The 17,183-nt window shown below is 51.7% G+C and overlaps 1 long non-coding RNA gene and 1 pseudogene across 1 annotated transcript; both read left to right on the plus strand.

Annotated features, from left to right (window-relative positions):
- LOC140685172 (uncharacterized) overlaps nt 1–17,183 on the plus strand; it is a 655,070-nt pseudogene that overhangs the window by 35,786 nt on the left and 602,101 nt on the right.
- LOC115491915 (uncharacterized) lies at nt 12,389–15,704 on the plus strand. Its single transcript, XR_003957543.4, has 3 exons — nt 12,389–13,365; nt 14,127–14,157; nt 14,894–15,704. It is a non-coding gene; the product is annotated as an uncharacterized lncRNA (long non-coding RNA).

The following is a 17,183-nucleotide window of genomic DNA, read 5'->3' on the forward strand; positions in this document are numbered from 1 at the left end:
GTGACCCCACCCACAGCACTCTCATCCCACCTCACCATCTGCCAGCCCTGTCTGTGTCCCCGCAGTACCCGTGGCCAATGCCACCATCACCCCCGGTCCCCTGGCACACCAGGTGCGCACAGGTGACCCCATGACCCTGCACTGCTCGGTGCAGGTTGGCTCAGCCCTTGTCACCTTCACCTGGCTGCACGACGGGCAGGAGGTGGCCCAGGATCCCCTCCTGGAGCTTGGGGATGTCATTGTGGGACATTTGGGCACCTACCAGTGTGTGGCCACCAATCAGCTGGATGGGCACCGGGCACCCAGTCCAGAACTGGCCCCGGAGGTGACAACACAGGAACAGGGCACAGGTGGAGTCACACAGGGTCACACAGGGCGTGCAGGAGCCCCGGGCTTCAGGGTGACCCCATTGTGTCTCTCCCTGTCCCCACCAGTGGCCCCAGGGGTCAGCAGGTCCCTCCTGTTCCTGGTCCTGCTTGTGGCTATCTTCAGGGGCTGGCACTGGTGGCACCACATGGGTGGGTGACAATGAGGGGGAATGGGGGTCCCAGGGATTGGGTTGAAGCCCTCCCCAGAGTACGGGGGCCATAAGGTGGCACCAACAGCTCCTGACTTGGGTAGAGCTGAATCCTCAGGGATGTCCTGGGGGATTTGGGGAGGTCCTGCAGGGTTTTCCAGGGAAGTTGGGGGTTCTATCAGGGGTTTGGGGGAGTTTGGGGGCGTGGGGGGTTCAAGGGGTGGTTCATGGCTTTTTGGGGGCTTCAAGGAATCTCCAGGCTCCCAGGGACAGTCAAAGGTCTCGAGGGTGTTCAGGAACCCTGAGGACTCCACAGCCACCCGTCTCCCTTTCTTTTGCAGCCCTCAGGAAGCAGCAGGAAAAGTGAGTGGGGGGCTCCAGTTCTGATCCCCCATTTTACACTAACTGTGACACTCCCCCCACCCCACCCCACCCCCACTCTTTATCCCTGCAGGGCTCCCCCAGCTTCCTTGGCCCCCTCAGAGGCAGGGGAGGTGCTGTACAGCCGGGTCATAAAAACCAAGAAGGCAGGGGGTGAGTACGGAGGAGCAGACAGGGACATGTCACCCATGGGTGTCACCTCCCACCAAGGTTCCCCCAACTGGTGTCTCTTGCAGTGCCCCCTGTGCCACATCCCTGCGGGTGACCAACACGGAGCTGCTGGGACCCCATGGGCAACAGTGGGACCCTGATGACATCAACGAGAACGTGCTGTGACACTGGGGAGCCCTGGGGGCACTGGAGGTCCATGTGTGTCCACCCTCCAGTTCCTGTGGGTGCCCACCATGCCAGGGGGGTGGCCAGGAGTGGGGGGTCCGATGTGGGGTTGCCCAGAGCTCCCTGTTCCAGTGCTCCCAGTGCTCCCAGTGCCCCCAGGGGCTCCCCATTCCTTTCCCCAGTGCAGGGGGCACAGCCACCCTTTCCCTCTCATGGGACCGAAAATGCAGCTTTTTGATGAAAGAAGGGGAAATGGTTTTTGTTTTTTCAGCTCTGCCCTATTCAGTTCAGGAAGGAGGAGGGTCCTGGTCAGGTTGTTGAACAGATCAGTGTGGAATTTGCACGATTTTTGGGGCTCTGTCTTGGTTTGAAAAGACCTTCTGTTAAGGAAGGTAGGAGCTTCTATTGAAATGGAAAAGATAACCTCCTTCCCTCTGAATTATTATAATTTTGGAATTAAGGAACTCTCAGGTAAAGATATGGGAGTAGGGATAACAGTCCTTTATTAGGAAAAATGTTAAAAATAAAAATAAAAAATTGTTGTAGATGAATAATGAGATGATTGGCTCTTGCAATTAAGTGATGAATATTAAGAGAAGCTTTATTGATGTATAGTTACATTATTGTGACTATATTGTTGTTTAGGTGTCCTCTATTCTCCCCCTAGTCCCCTTTTCCATCCCTCTGTATTGTTGCCACCGGACAACCTGGATTATCCAGGACAGGTAAAAGGAAGGTGTGTACATGTTTCCCTTGCAACATGCAAGGGGCAGTTGAGAATGGAAAAGCTTGTTGCTAGTGGGGGAAGCACAGCATGACAACACCTGGCCCACCAATCAAGTTGCAAGAAAGCAGTCTCCACCAATAAACGGCAAAGAAGAGTTGACTGACAGACCTTGGGAGGGGCCAGGGTTGGCTGATGCAACCCCCAGAGGTATAAAAGGCAAAGCACGCATTTTGAAGATGAGCCATGTGGTAGGCAGCCACCAGGGGGGCTTCCAGGCCTGTTTTTCCTTATTTAGTAATTTTGTTGCATTTTTGCTAAGGTTTAATAAACCTGTTAAAATTCTTTAAGTGAACAGTTGTTTCTCATAAAAATAAAAATAAAATGCAGTTATATAAAACAACACTGACAGAGTTAAAACACAACCTGACACCCTGTGTGTCAGGATATTGGTAACAGTTCATTAAATGGTGGTTGCAGTCCTCCTGGAGTTACCGGTGTGGTACTGTTGGAGCAGTGATCCTGTAGAAGGGTGGAGTTTTTCTCTGAAGGTTCAGTGCTGGTGTAGATGGGCTTGGTTTTCCTCTGGGAAAGCAGTGTGAAAAGGCTGGGTGTGGTGTTCCAAATGTCAGATTATATCCAGGTAGGAATACTTGGCTCCTCACCCTGGGTGGAGCATCTCCCAGTGGAATGATGTAATTTTATCAGTCATGCAGTGACCACCAATGGCCCATTAACAAAAGGATTGGTTGTGGAAGAGATAAAGAAAGCTGTCCCACCTGGTTTTAACAGGTAACTCAATTAACAGAAGATAACTGCTCCACCTCTAACAGATGGCAAATAGAATACACACCCCCAGTCACATCTTGTAACCTGAGACAGAAGCCATGGGTGTACCAGGAGTGCTGAGAGGGGGATTGCAGAGACACTGGGAGTACAGGGGTACTGGGAGGTAGAATGGGAAACACCTGGATATACTGGGAGCAATGGAGAGGCACTGGGAGTGGAAATAGGGAGCCCCTGGGGGTACTGGGAGCACTATGGGGACAGAATGGGGAAGTCTCTGAGAGTACTGGGAGCACTTGGATGTGGAATGGGGAGGCACTCGTGGTAGGGTGGGGAAGCCCTTGGGGTTCTGGGGGAACAGGGAGCTCTGGGTGCCCTGTGCAGCCTCACATGTGACCCCCACTTGTGCCCACCTACTCGTGAATATCGGGCACCAACAGGAGCAATGGGGGGGGGGGACACATGTGTGGCTGCCCATTGGTAGAGTCCCCCACTGCCCCGCAGTTCCCTCAGAACCCCTCAGTGCCCACCCGTGCCCCGAGTGTCTCAGCACATTCTCGTATATGTCACCAGGCTCTCGCATTCACCTGTGGGTTGCTGGCAGCTCCACGTAGGTCACCTGGGGATCCTGGAGTGTAGTGGCATGGGGGACATTGCAAGAGACACTGGCTGTGGGATCTGGGTGGGGTGAAACTCGTGGGTGACGTGTCCCTCTGCATGTGCCCCCCCCTGTACTCACCCCCCATTTGCTTGGTGATTACAACGTGGGGGTACAGCACCTCCCCCTCCTCTGGGGGTTCAGGGGATCCAGAGGAGCCCTGAGGGAATAAAGGGGATTTGTGGGAGGGAATGGGAGGTCTTAGGGGTTGGACGAAAAGGGGAGTGTGTGATTTAACCCCCCCCACTCACCTTTCCTTGTGATTCCAGGCAGCTGCAAAGGAAAGAGGAGAGGGATAATTGTAGAATCCCCAGGACCCTGACCACTCTCAGGAATTCTGGCCCCTCATTTTCTCCCAGGACTCCTGAGCATCCCTAATGTCCCCCAGAATCCCTGAACTTCCCCTGTGCTCTCTTATCACCAGTCAGAGTTCCATGTACAAATCATGAATGGGATGGGACTGTTGTGGAATGCATGTAGAGCTGTTTATTTTCCAACATCAGTTTCATTACATAGTTATGACAATGGGAATATGCCAGCAGCTCATATCCCCAGCAGCAGACAAAGAATTTAATGTTACAACTTAAAAAAAATTTTGACCAATCACACAAAGCAAAAGCATACTGACAGTAGTTCTATCCAACCACTATAAGCACACTTACCTTTGGTTAAAACAATGCTGGCTTATTTTGAGTACAATACCCGCTTGTAAGCCTTAAAACACAATGCACAGAGCTCCATTATAAAGTTTAGAACTTCCTAATACCTCGCTAGATATAATTTTATGTAGCTTAGGGAGTTATTCTAGCCAAGCTTTAATACACAAACCGTTCTATTTGTCCTTACTTTCTACTTGTTTCATAACATTTCTGCTGAAAAATCTTATGGCTACTGCTTAGCTCTAATTGCAGTTTTGCTGTCCCTGAGGCCTGCCTTTTGCAACTTTCCTAAAACCCTCTGATTTTAAGGATTCACATACTCTGGACCCCTTAAGCCCCCAGAATCCAAAGGTTGGCAGGGATGGAGACTCTCCAGATTCACCCAGAATCACTGAAAGAACCCCCAACTGTAAAGACGTTTGTGGCGGTTCCACGGACGGTTTGGGTGGCTTCAGACGAGAGATCTCTGTTGGTTGCTCTTGGGGGATGAGGTTTATTCAGGATGGAGAGAGGCCCTGCCTCGTGCTGCGTAGCAGCACGTGGCTGGGCCTGAGGTGATGGAGGAGGGGAGAGACAAAAGGGGGAGCAGGGACTCCAGGAGGAGGATGTTCCAGGAGGGGAGGGGAAGATCCAAGAGGGCGTCTGGCCTTTCGGAGGCCCCTTATCAGGGGGACTTCAAGGTGGGCTGGAACTGGACTTGGGCCAATGGGGTTACAGACACTTGATGTTTCAGGGGAGGGTTACAGGTGTGGGGTGAACCATACATTCTGAGGGGAGAGGTGGAACAGTCCATTTGGCTTTTGGACCCCTCTGTAGGTAAGGTTATTGTCCAGCCAGTAGAGGTCATGATATTCATCCTGGCTGTACTGTTGTGGTTTTTCTGCTAGACAATCATATTTATCTATCCTTCCCAACATCTCCCCTGTTTTCACTGAACCATTTGAAATACTAAATATTGACTTAACAACTATTTTTTGCACACTTGGAGGTGTACAGGGTATTGCTACTAAAACGATACTTATTACTACTGGAACAGTCAAGCTTGTTTTACAGAGTTCCTTTAGTAAGGTGCAAGGCTCAAACCATTAGATAAACTGTGTAGCTGAGATGGGTTAATTGTTATCAAATCACTGATTATAGTAGGGGTGGCAATATTAGAATTTTTTGGGAAAGGTCTTATAATTAAGCGGGTTGAAAAAGGTTTGTTAGGGTTTGTGTTAGATATATAGGTGGTCTTAGAGCTTGCAGGCTTGGCTAAAGCTACCCAGGCATTTGTCTTTGGTTGAATTACAGGTTAAACTTCAATGCAAAATCTGAAACAGAGGAACAAAAGCAACATGTACGCATATAAACAATCGAAGTCCATTTTCTCTTGAGCTGTTTCTGGCAGGTCATTTTCTCTTGATGACTCAGCGCAGTTCAGGTTTGGGTGCTGGCTTCTTGGCTCGTACTTGCAGAGGTACTGCCTGGTCGGGGGGTGCCGGCAGATTTCGGTGTGTGGTAGGGCTTCACATTCTTTGCTGGGACCCACTGGAGTCCTTGGTCTGTAGAAACATAAGCAAACCCTTTTCCCCATGTTATAAGGTGATATGGCCCTTCTATTTGTCCTGAGTCTAAGTTTTTAATTAAGACTGGAGGGTGTTCCTTAATTTTTGCTTTTTTGTTGTTCAGAAAGTGTCTATAAATGGGGGGGGCAGGCTCTTCTGTAGAGCTATTTAGAAAATTGTAAACATACAGAGCCTTACTCAATCTCTTTTGAGGTGTAGCCTGATCTACTCCTCCTTTCTGTTGATTTAAAATGCGTTTTAGGGTTTGGTGTGTTTTTTCTACAATTCCTTGACTCGTGGGAGGGTGAGGGATGCCAAAAGTATGGCAGACACCCCAGTCATTTAGGAATGTAGCTAATTCTTGTGAGGTATATGAGGGACCATTATCAATTTTAATCTCTTGGGGAACACCTAAATAGGAGTAGGCTTGTGAGAAATGCTGGCAGACATGCTTGGCTGTCTCCCCTGTATGTACAGAGGCAAAAATTGCATTTGAAAATGTATCAATAGAGACATGGATGTTTTTAAATTTCCCAAAAGAGGGATATTTAGTGATATATGTTTGCCATTTCTGTAAGCTCTCTAGCCCTCGCGGATTGGTGGCTGCTGAAGGGGGGAGGGGTTGCACATGCTGACAGTTTGGGCAAGCTCGTACAATATTTTGTGCTTGCTCTAGGGAAATGCGAAAGTCTCGTTTGATGGCCTGTGCGTTTTGGTGAAAAAATGCATGGCTCAATTTGGCCTGTTCAATAGTGTTGGGCAAGGTGGTTGCAGCAAGCACTGAGGTGGATTTTTCAATGCCTGCTGTACCTTCCTCATCAGATGCTGCTTATGCCAGTGCATCAGCACGTGCATTTCCCTCTGCCATGAATCCTAGAAGACCAGAGTGAGCCCTGATATGAGAGATAAAGTAGGGATTAGCCCTGTGTGATAAAATGTGATATAAACAGGTGAGCCAGAGACACAACTTGTTGTTGTTCACATCCTTCAGAAAGTATCCCTCAATTCTCTTAATGACATTAGAAACATATGCCGAATCCGTGATCAGGTTGAAAGGTTCTGGAAAGAGCTGAAATGCTCTTACAACTGCAGCCAATTCAACAATTTGAGGAGAACTTTCAACTTTTTGGACATCTTGTTCCCAGGTTTTAGTGTTTGTATTTTGCCATGTAACAACTGAATTGTGCGTTCGCCCTGACCCATCAGTGAAGATAATGACTGCGTTTAGAGGCTCTTCACTGATCATGGGCTTTTCCTTGTAACATAATTTGGCTTTGATCATTTTGTGCGCTGGATAATGAATCGAGCAAGCGCCTGGGAAATCAAGCAAGGCATACAGCAGGTCCTCTGATTTTTGCATTGCCCAGTCAAAATAGGTTTTTTTCATGGGCAAGTAAATAGGTTCAAACTCACCTCCTGCTATTGAAAGAAGCCTTGCTCTGCCTTTGATGATGATCTGTGACATCATTTCTAAAGGTGTGAGGATTGTCTTTGGTGACCTGTAGGAAATAAAAACCCATTCAATTATTAACAGTGGATCTTTGAGAGAAGAGTCCCATTGGAAGATGAGACCACACAGCCTCAACTTTTCCCCCAAGATTGCAAGGAAAAAGGGTTGACCAGGAACATAATGATGTGCCTGCCTGTTCTGCAGAGCTTCAGTGATGTGTTCTAGGGCCTTACAAGCCTCTGGAGTGAGAGATCTGGGGGATCTGAGCTCATTGTCCCCTTTTAACAAATCAAAAAGTGGAGCAAATTCGTCAGCAGTTATTCCTAGGACAGGCCTAACCCAATTAATTTCCCCTAAAATCTGTTGTAAGTCCTGCAGAGTGCGGACATTGGTTCGGATCTGTATCTTTTGGGGGGAATAGACTGATCTGTCAGTTTCCAACCTAAATACTTCCAGGGGGCAGTTTCCTGTATTTTTGATTCAGAGATCACCAGTCCAGCTTTTTTGACTTCAGCAACAGCATAACCACAAGTCTCTCTCATCTGTTCTTGCATTGGTGCTGCAATAAGCAGATCATCCATGTAGTGGAGGATAACGGATTGTGGGAACTTCTGGCAGACTGGAGTCAGCGCGCGGGCCACGAAATATTGGCAGATGGTAGGTGAGTTTTTCATTCCTTGTGGCAGAGAAAGCCAAGGATACCTTTGAAGCGGTTCTTGTAAGTTTGTACTCGGGACGGAGAAGGCAAAATGAGGATCATCATCTGGATACAGTGGGATGTTGAAAAAACAGTCTTTCAGATCTATGATGATAAGAGGCCACTCTCTGGGGATCATGGACAGGTTGGGCAGGCCAGGCTGGAGAGGGCCCATGTTCTTGATCACCGCATTGATTTTTCTGAGATCGTGTAGCAGTCGCCAGGTGTTAGAGATTTTCTTATGGATCACAAATATAGGTGTGTTCCAGGGGCTGTTAGTGGGCTTAATGTGGCCCTTTTGCAGTTGTTCTGCTACCAGTTCCTTGAGGGCACTCAGCTTGTTATCTGGCAGGGGCCACTGATCGACCCAGACAGGGGTGTCAGTCTTCCAGGTCAGTTTCGGAGTGCTGAGTGCTTTAGTGGCCCCTACAAAAAACCCAGTTCGAGTTTAGCTTTAGTTTTTTTATACAGAAAGCAAGTCCCTTCCCCATACTGTCATGGGTTTCTGTACCACACAGGGGCGAATCAATGCTTTCATCCTGTCAGGCCCTTCAATGCTGATCACAGATTCACTTTGCAAGCATGGAGTGATGCCTCCAATGCCTGTGAGAGTGCCTGGGGGAGGTACCAACCTCCAATCAGTTGGCCAATAGCAAGAAGAAATTACAGAAACATCTGCCCCTGTGTCAATCATCCCCTTGATGTTGACTCGAACCCCGCCATTTGATAATTCACAAGTCAGCATCGGTCTTTGTTCACTTATGTGTTGAACCCATAGGACCTCGGGGTTTTCAGAGGCGACTGGGAAGCAACATGATGGTATCTGGTCCATGGTTCCCATAGGCAGTGCAATGGCAATAGCTATAGGGGTTCTAGGTGGAATATGCAATGGGGGGTAGTAAGCCTTGGCTAACACTAATACTTCTTCATTGCAGTTAACAGACATTACACAAGGCAAAACAAGTAACCCCAGGATGCAATTCCTTTCTTTGCCAACTATTAGGAAGTCCTGCCGGAGTTGTGAAGGCCCAGTGATTCCTGTCGAAATATAGTCATAGCCATCATCCTTTAAGAAGGTTGTTGGCTTGGAGGTCACCAGAGTGCACCAGGTGCCTGGGGATAGTAAGCTTGGGTCATTAGCTGGGATTGTGCTGGTGATGAAGCGAAGGGCATTGGGGTCGGGGTATTCACAGATTTTACCTCGGGAGTTTGGGGGGCCACTATTTGTTTCGTCACGCGGTGGCGCGGCGTGCTCACCTTGGAGTTTTTTGGAATGAGTCTTCTACTCGCATCATGTTTGGATTGGCACTGCCAGGGTAAAGGTTTTCCTTTCTTGCAGGTGGTGCACGAATCAGGCGTTTGTGGGCTTTTGTTGATTTCTGTGCAATCCTTTACAATGTGGCCAGGTTTTTTGCAGAGGTAGCAAGGTCCCAAAGGCAGAGCAGCTTGCATGACAGCCATGGTGTTGTAGTGTTGCTGGGAATTGAGATGCAAGGCAGCCAGAAGTTCAGTAAGTCTCTGGTCTCGTGCTTCTGCCTGTTGTGCTTGTGCTGCAAGAGCCCTTTCCAATTTGTCTCCCCGAGTTTCTTCAGGTTCACTTGCTTGGACGACTGCCACGTCATGTGGGCTCCCAACATAGTTGCATGCTTCAATCATTTCAGGCACTGTAGGTCTTTCTTTCCCTAGGGCCTTGATGATTCTTTTGCATTGGGCGTTGGCATTATTCTCGAGGATGTCCCAGATCATTATTGGCCAGGCCAAATCATCACCACATTGCCTTTCAGTAGCTTGAATTACCCGGTCTACAAATGTGGTGAATGGTTCAGATGAGCCTTGGGTAAGTAGATTGTATGCCTTTTTGGAAGTTCCCGCTGGCTGAATCTGTAAAAAGGCTCTGTGAGCCATCCTCTTGACGTCATCTAACACCATTTGGGGTAAATTCACCTGATGTTCAATCTTATAATCCGGTGGGTCACCTGTTAATTTAGACAAGGTAAGGGTGCAAAGGTCTGCATCAGTACTTTGTCTATATGTACTCAGGACCCCCGCAAGCATTCTCTTCCATTTAAGATCCCATAATATATTTTGTGAGTCTGTAGGAAATGTGGTGGCAAGATGTTTGCAGTCATTTGGTGTGAGTGTGTGTCTCTCCAGGGTACTTTTCAACAGCTGCTTGAAATAGGAAGAGAAGATACCACCGCCATTAACTGCTTTTCGCAACTCTTTTAAGTCCTGGGAAGAGATAAATGTCCACGTTCTGGGATTAGCAGGTTGCTGGCTGGGTAACACAGGCATGGTTCGGGGATTCAGACTGTCCTCTTTGTGACTATCATATTTGATTTCAAGGCAGTTTGTCAGTTGGAGATTGTTAGCACTTTGCTGAGAATTTGGTGAAATTGGGATAGGAGGGTTAGGGTTTGCAGGGGTGAAATAGTTCTCTGTCTGTCCTTTATTTGTCAAAGCTGCTGTCACATTGTTTCCTTCCTCCTCTCGCTGCGTGGTTTCTGTGCCAAGCTGCGGTGGGGTGCTGCTTGTGCGGGAGGCAGGAGCTGCTGTTAGCTGAGGCAGAAGAACAGGAGGAGTGGAGCCTGCCAGCAGAGGCACCTGGGAAGAACTGGCGTCTGTGGAAGGATACTCTGTAGCTGTATCTTTGGGTGCAGCTGTAGAATGTAGATTCGGTGGAGGGAGGGATGCGGAGGGATATGGTGGTAGAGGCAAGGAACCCGGAAGTGGTGGTGGTGGGAGCAGCCGGGGTTGTTCAGCCAGAACCGAGGGCTGGGGCGCTGCGGTGGGGGGGCGTGGGGACGTCAGGTTTGCGGCCGCCGGGGGGGCCGGCCGTGGGCCCAGGATGGGGGGAGGCCGGCAGGGGCGTGGCACTGGGTCCCGAAACAGCTTCCCACGGTTGGGGGGGGTCGGGTTGAGGCGGGACACTGCTGGGTCCCGAAACGGCTTCCCGAGGTTGGGGGGGTCGGGCACAGGGAGCGTGTGGGATGCCTGGTTCGCGGCCGCGGGGGCGGGCTGGCGGGGGTCCATGAGTGGAGGGGCCGGCAGGGGCGCGGCACTGGGTCCCGAAACGGCTTCCCACAGCTGGGGGGGGTCAGGCAGGGGCGGGGCGGCCGTGGCGGCGAAAGTGTGCAATGCTTGCAGGATGGCGGCTGTTCCTTGAGTTTGCGCCTGCAAAAAAGCCGGTATTTGACTCTGCAGAAGGTCGGCTATATAGTGGCCACCATAGCCAGGACAGGCGCCGCTGGGGGGAAGGCGTGGCCACGGCAGGGAGGGGTGGGACGGCCGCAGGGGTGGGGGCCGCAGGGCGGCTCGGGGGGGGGAGAGGTGGAAGCAAGGGCGGGGTCTGGGCTGCACGGGGGAGGGGGGGGAGGGCGTGGCCACGACAGGGAGGGGTGGGATGGCCGCAGGGGTGGGGGCCGCCCGCTCGGGAGCCGCCGCATGGATGGCGTGGTCGCCGGGGCAGGGGGTTTCCTGGCGGTGCGGCGGGGACTGCAGGGCTGTGGCAGGGGGGGATTTGGCAGCTATCAGCGGCTTTTGAGAAGCGCAGAGCTCTGCCAGCGTCCTGTACGCCTGAAGTAGTTCGCAAGCCTCGGGATCACGACGTGAAATATCATTTAAAAGTCTATTTCCAACTGAGTCCCAAAAGTCTCTACAAAACACAGCTGAACAATCGGCATTTGGAAAATTAAGTAAGATCCATTCTAGAAGGTTCTTTAACTCTTTCTTAGACAAGGTACTGTTATGGCTACGTAAAAGGTGTTTAAGTTGCTTGTAGAGATCTCGGTCAGATGCAGAGTGGGATTGTCCCATTTTTAAACCAGTGTGGCTCACCTCAGTGTCGCAGAAGCAGGGTCCTCTGTCGGGTTCCAACATACACTCCAGTCGGTGCTTAGGACTCTCCGCGGGGGTCTCCTCAGAGCTCCGGGTTCGGGTGTCACTCAGGGATGGCTTCCGGTGCTCGGGAGCTCCAAACCCCCCTCAGAGCTTCAGCACGGGCAGTGCAAAGCAGTGCTTGCCTTTTGCTCTCTGCACGTGGCAGCGTGCCATGGCAAGTCTCCTCACAGATCTTCAGGTTGCCGCCAATCTGCAGCAGTCAACTGTGCTCGGAGATGTAATGGGCAGAAATCCTCCAAGGGCTCCGGAAACTCTCTACTTGGTAACGAGTCACGGTGCTCGAGGATTGCCTCGGCAATTTTTAAAGAGCTCTGGCTTCGACACTACCTAGCAGCAAAATGCCAAGCTCACGACACTGATGGGGAGGAAACACCTGGTTATTTAGTTACCGTCCATGGAGGGTGTCCTACAGGTGGAAGAGCTGGAAAGGCATCCAGACAGGTGTGGTTGCAGGTCACCGTGGGGTCGTATTTGAAGTTGGGCACCAGTCTGTAAAGACGTTTGTGGGGGTTCCACGGATGGTTTGGGTGGATTCAGACAAGAGATCTCTGTTGGTTGCTCTTGGGGGATGAGGTTTATTCAGGATGGAGAGAGGCCCTGCCTCGTGCTGCGTAGCAGCACGTGGCTGGGCCTGAGGTGATGGAGGAGGGGAGAGACAAAGGGGGGAGGAGGGACTCCAGGAGGAGGATGTTCCAGGAGGGGAGGGGAAGATCCAAGAGGGCGTCTGGCCCTTCGGAGGCCCCTTATCAGGGGGACTTCAAGGTGGGCTGGAACTGGACTTGGGCCAATGGGGTTACAGGCACTTGATGCTTCAGGGGAGGGTTACAGGTGTGGGGTGAACCATACATTCTGGGGGGTGAGATGGAACAGTCCATTTGGCTTTTGGACCCCTCTGTAGGTAAGGGTATTGTCCAGCCAGTAGGGGGCATGATATTCATCCTGGCTGTACTATTGTGGTTCTTCTGCTAGACAATCATATTTATCTATCCTTCCCAACACCCAATATCTCTGCAAGCCCCTCCAACACCACCCCATATCTTTGAGGACCCCGAGCAAATGTCCTGAGCATTCAGCGCTGCCCAAGTCAGAGGTTCTGGGTGCCACCCCATCACTCATTGCCACACATTCAAGGTGGCCTGCCACCTCCCCAGGGGCCTCGTTGTCCTCATTGTCACCCACCCATGTTGTTCCACTGGTGCCAGCCCACAACCACACCCATTAGCAGGACCATGAATAGGAGAGACCCACAGCGGGGTGGAGACATGGCATTCCCTGAGGACTCATTAGAGAAACTGAGGGTCTGGGCTGGAAGGGAGAAGGGACAGGGCTGGTGGGGGTAGCCCTGCAGGGACAGCAACCCCAGGGGGATTAGGTGAAGTTTCTCTCCCCAACATTTTTCTGTTCCTGTCCCCCACATCAACCCCACAACTCTGGTCACACTGGGGTCCATGCCCTGCTGGCATTGCAGAGGACCCCGCAGCCCCCCTGTAGCCCACTCCCCACTGGTCTCTGTCTCACCAGGGCCCATCCCCAGGATGTCAGGCCTGTGCCTGAGGCACTCACCCCACAGGAGCAGTGCCACCTCTCCAGCCATCCCTTTGTCCCCAGCCATGTGGACTGGCTGTCACTGGCTGCTGTGGCCACCCCTCTCCTGGCTGGTGGATCTTTGGATGAAGGGGAAGGAAGCGAGGTCACATCTCGTCCCCATGTGTAGGTGGCCCTTGGTGGGAACAGGATGGGTGCAGGGTGGGGACCTTGTGGGACATGGGGTTGATGGTGGGACATGGCGGGGACATGGTGTTGCTAGAATTTGGAGGCTGAGGCTGTGTAGGGAGTCAGGGATTGGTGTCCAGGGGAATGGAGTGCCCAGGGATGGGGTCCCAAGGGAATGGGGGTCCCAGGTGTTGGGTGGACTCAGACTTGGGAATGAGGGCCCCAGAACAATGTGGCCTCCAGGGATGTGTGATCATGGGATGGGGGTGAAAGGGATGGGGTGCCAGGGGCAAGGGGGGCCCTGTGAGAATGGGTGTCTTGGGGGAATCAATGTCCCCAAGGGAAGGGGGGTCCCAGGTGCTGGAATTACTGGGATGGGGTTCCTTGGGAATGGAGATCCCGGGGAATTGCGGTCCTGGGATGGGGGATGCAGGGAAGGGGGGACAAAAGGAATGGGGATGCCATGGTTGGGGTCCCAGGGGAATGGGGGTGCCAGATATGGGCAGTGGCTGGAGGGGCCTGTTGGTCAGAGGTCCTTCCCTGGGTGCCTCAGATTTTGGGTTGACCCAAGGCCCAGCACAGCCCCCTTGGGGTGCTTGTTTCCTGGGCAGGCATCACATGGGGGTCCTGGGTAGCTCTGCCTCTGTTTACCCCCCCCCCCCCACCCCGCCCTTGACTTTTTCCTCACTTTATTTCTCTTTCTTCCTTATTTTCCTCACTTTTGTGCCATGTCTCCTTACCACTGGTTCCCAACTCAGGAATCCAATGGAGCACCTAAGCAGTGAACAGGTTGGGGGGACTGAGGGGAGGAGGAAAATGGGGTGTGGGGGCTGCAGGGAAGGGTGGGGAGGCCGTGGGGAATGGAGATGTTGGGCTGTGCGCCCTCAACAATTTCTTTCTCCTGGACAAGAAGGAAGAGGCTGTTTGTGCTGAGAGTCAGATGGGAAAAGGAGGCAGCCTCTGTCCTGGGGTGAAAACCAGGGTGGTCCTGTCCTGCAGGGGTCCCTCTTCTGGGGGTGATCTGGGGGAAACCAGTCCCAGGGGTGACACATCCTGGCATGGGGTGGGGGGCATGTCCTGGGGGGTGGTGGCTCCAGAAATGTCCCTGCACATTCCAGGCCAAGTGCCTGTCCCAGGGGTGGCACATCCTGGGGACCCCTATCAATCCAAGCTGGGGCCCAGCCATGGCACAGCCCCACTGTGCAGGGGTGGCCATAGGGCAGCCCAGCTCTGGCCAGCCCCAGGTGGCAGCCAGGACCTGAGGGTCCCCCTGGACCCTTGGCTCTGATTTTGGCAGCTTTAGAGCTGCTGCAGAGGTGAGAATTCTGTGGGAGGAATGGTTTTACTGTGGTTTGCTCAGCCCTGCAAGAAGCACAAAAACCAGTGGGGACCCAAGCAGTGGCTCTGTGAAGGCCTTTGATGGTTTTCAGAGCAGGGCTGGCTGGAAACCCCCGCCCTGCAGGGGCACCTGTGGTGGAACCAGTCCAGAAATGCAGCAATTGATCATTTGTTCCCTTTTCCCAAGGGACTTTGAGAGCCACAAAACTACTGTAAATCCCACAACACTCTGCTTAACGACCTGACCTGGACCCTCCTTCTCCTTCCTGCCTTGCTGTGGGTAGACAGTGGCCGGATGCCCTGCACCCACCACAGCCACTTTCTCACTGCCCGCTTGTCCTGGCTTGTAAAATAAGCATGTATTCTATTTACCATCTGTTGGAGGTTGGGCAGTTTTCTTACCTCTTCCAAGAACAATGTCTCCCTCTGGGAAAAATCTTCTGTTAATGGGCCATGGAATGACTCACTGCATGACTGATAAAGTCACATCATCACATTGTGAGATGGTCCACCCAGAGGGAGGAGCCAAGCACCCCCACCTGGATAAAATCAGCATTTTTTAGGACATCAGAGCAGCCTCTTCGCTGGATTCCCAGAGGAGCAGCTTATTCTCTGCTGCATTCCCAGAGGAGCAGCTTCTTCCCTGCTGGATCCCCAGGGGAAGACCAGGCCCCTCTACTCTATCACTAGACCTTCAGAGAAAACTACACTCTTCTACAGATCATCACTTCAGCAGCATTTCATCTGCCACTCCAGGGCGAGCAGCCACCATTTAACTGGACTATTACCAACACCCTGACTCCTCAGGGTGTCAGGTTTCTGACTCTATCAGTAGTTTTGTTTGTACTAATTACATTTTTTAAAATTTAGTTTTTCCCTAGTAAAGAACTATTATTCCCATTCCCATATCTTTGCCTGAGAGCCTTTTAATTTTAAAATTGTAGTAATTCAGAAAGAGAGGGTTTACCTTTTCCATTTCATAGGAAGCTCTTACCTTCCTTTACAGACTCCTGTCTTTTCAAACCAAGACACCTACAAAAGCTGCATCCTGTCTGGCTTTCAGGGTCTTCATCGTGTCCCAGCACTCCACCTCACTCGGGACTCGAGCTGATTCCTTGGTCCTCTCATATTCCTCTTCTCCAAAGATGAGACATGGTTTGGGCCTCTCCTGGGGAATGTTGGTGAGCCCAGGGAGAGAGCTGAGTGGCGTGGAGACACCAACAGCTCCCTGTGATCCCTGAGCTGCCCACTCAGCCACCAAGATCAATGTGGGAAGTGCTGGGGAAGCTGTGGGGACCTCGCTGTCCTGTTTTGGGGTGAGGCAGGAAGGGAAAGGGTGGTTAAAGCGGCACCAAGCTGGGATGCAGGGAGCAGGATCCCTGGGGGGGGGCCAGGGCACACTGCCAATCCCTGCTCCCCAGAGATTTTGGGATGCTGCGCTGACACCCATTCCCCCAAAACCCCTCAGGGCTTGGGCACAGCCTTACACAAGGCCCCAGATCAGGTGCCTGGTGATGATTCTGGTGCTTTTTGGTTTGTATCTGATGGAGGGCTGCAATTCAGGCTGTTTGGGCACATCCTGAAGGATCACAATGAGGCTGCTGGAGCCCATGACCTGTGGGAAAGGACGATGTGAGGGATATGAAATCCCCATATTCGGTGCTCCCTGGACACTGACTGATCCTGGGAGGGGCTCTGGACCCTCGGTCGAGACATGCCCTCGGGTCATGGACTGAAGGTACCAGAGGGGCTGGGGGTCAGGAGGAGACCAGGGACAGACCTTGGGAAGGAGGGACTGAAATCCCAGTGGGAGAAGCTGCCAACAGCGGGGGAGGAGAGACTCGCAAGAGAAGTCTCCCAGACAGAGGGACTGAGATGATGAGATGGCAGTTGCAGCTGCCATGGCGCTGTCACAGAGTGTGGGAGGTATGACAATGTCCTGGAGCCGGCATCCCAATGTGATGGGACTGACGGTTGGGATGTGTCTGAACCGATTGTGACAGCACGCCCAAATTCACCATCGTGACATGTTGGGACTGACTGTTGCCATGGCAGCACCCCCAGCAGCTCCTGGGATTCACAGGATGTCCTGGAGCAGATGGGGGATGGGGGACAGGGGGCATTGGTGTGGAAGCTCCCAGAGCTGGGAAAGGCAAATCCAAGGTAAGGCAGAGATGGGATTGTGGCAGCCAAGAAGAGTGTTATAGATACATAGTATAATATTGTTACAGATACATAGTATAATATTGGCTTTTGCAAATATTACAATGGATTTTATATGTGTGGTGTTAAAGTAACCTTATAAAGATGTAGTTTTTATTTCTGTTGTTAATTAAGCTTAGACATAGTAGTGAAATAGCTGATATAAGCATGTTTGTGTTAAAATGCCTGCTGGGATGGAGTAATATCCAATGAACATAGGATGAGGACACCTGCTACGGATTTGCCAACTGTCAGCACTCACCATCTGAAGACAG

Source organism: Taeniopygia guttata, chromosome 16 (genome assembly GCF_048771995.1).
Source record: "Taeniopygia guttata chromosome 16, bTaeGut7.mat, whole genome shotgun sequence".
NCBI classification, from domain to species: Eukaryota; Metazoa; Chordata; class Aves; order Passeriformes; family Estrildidae; genus Taeniopygia; species Taeniopygia guttata.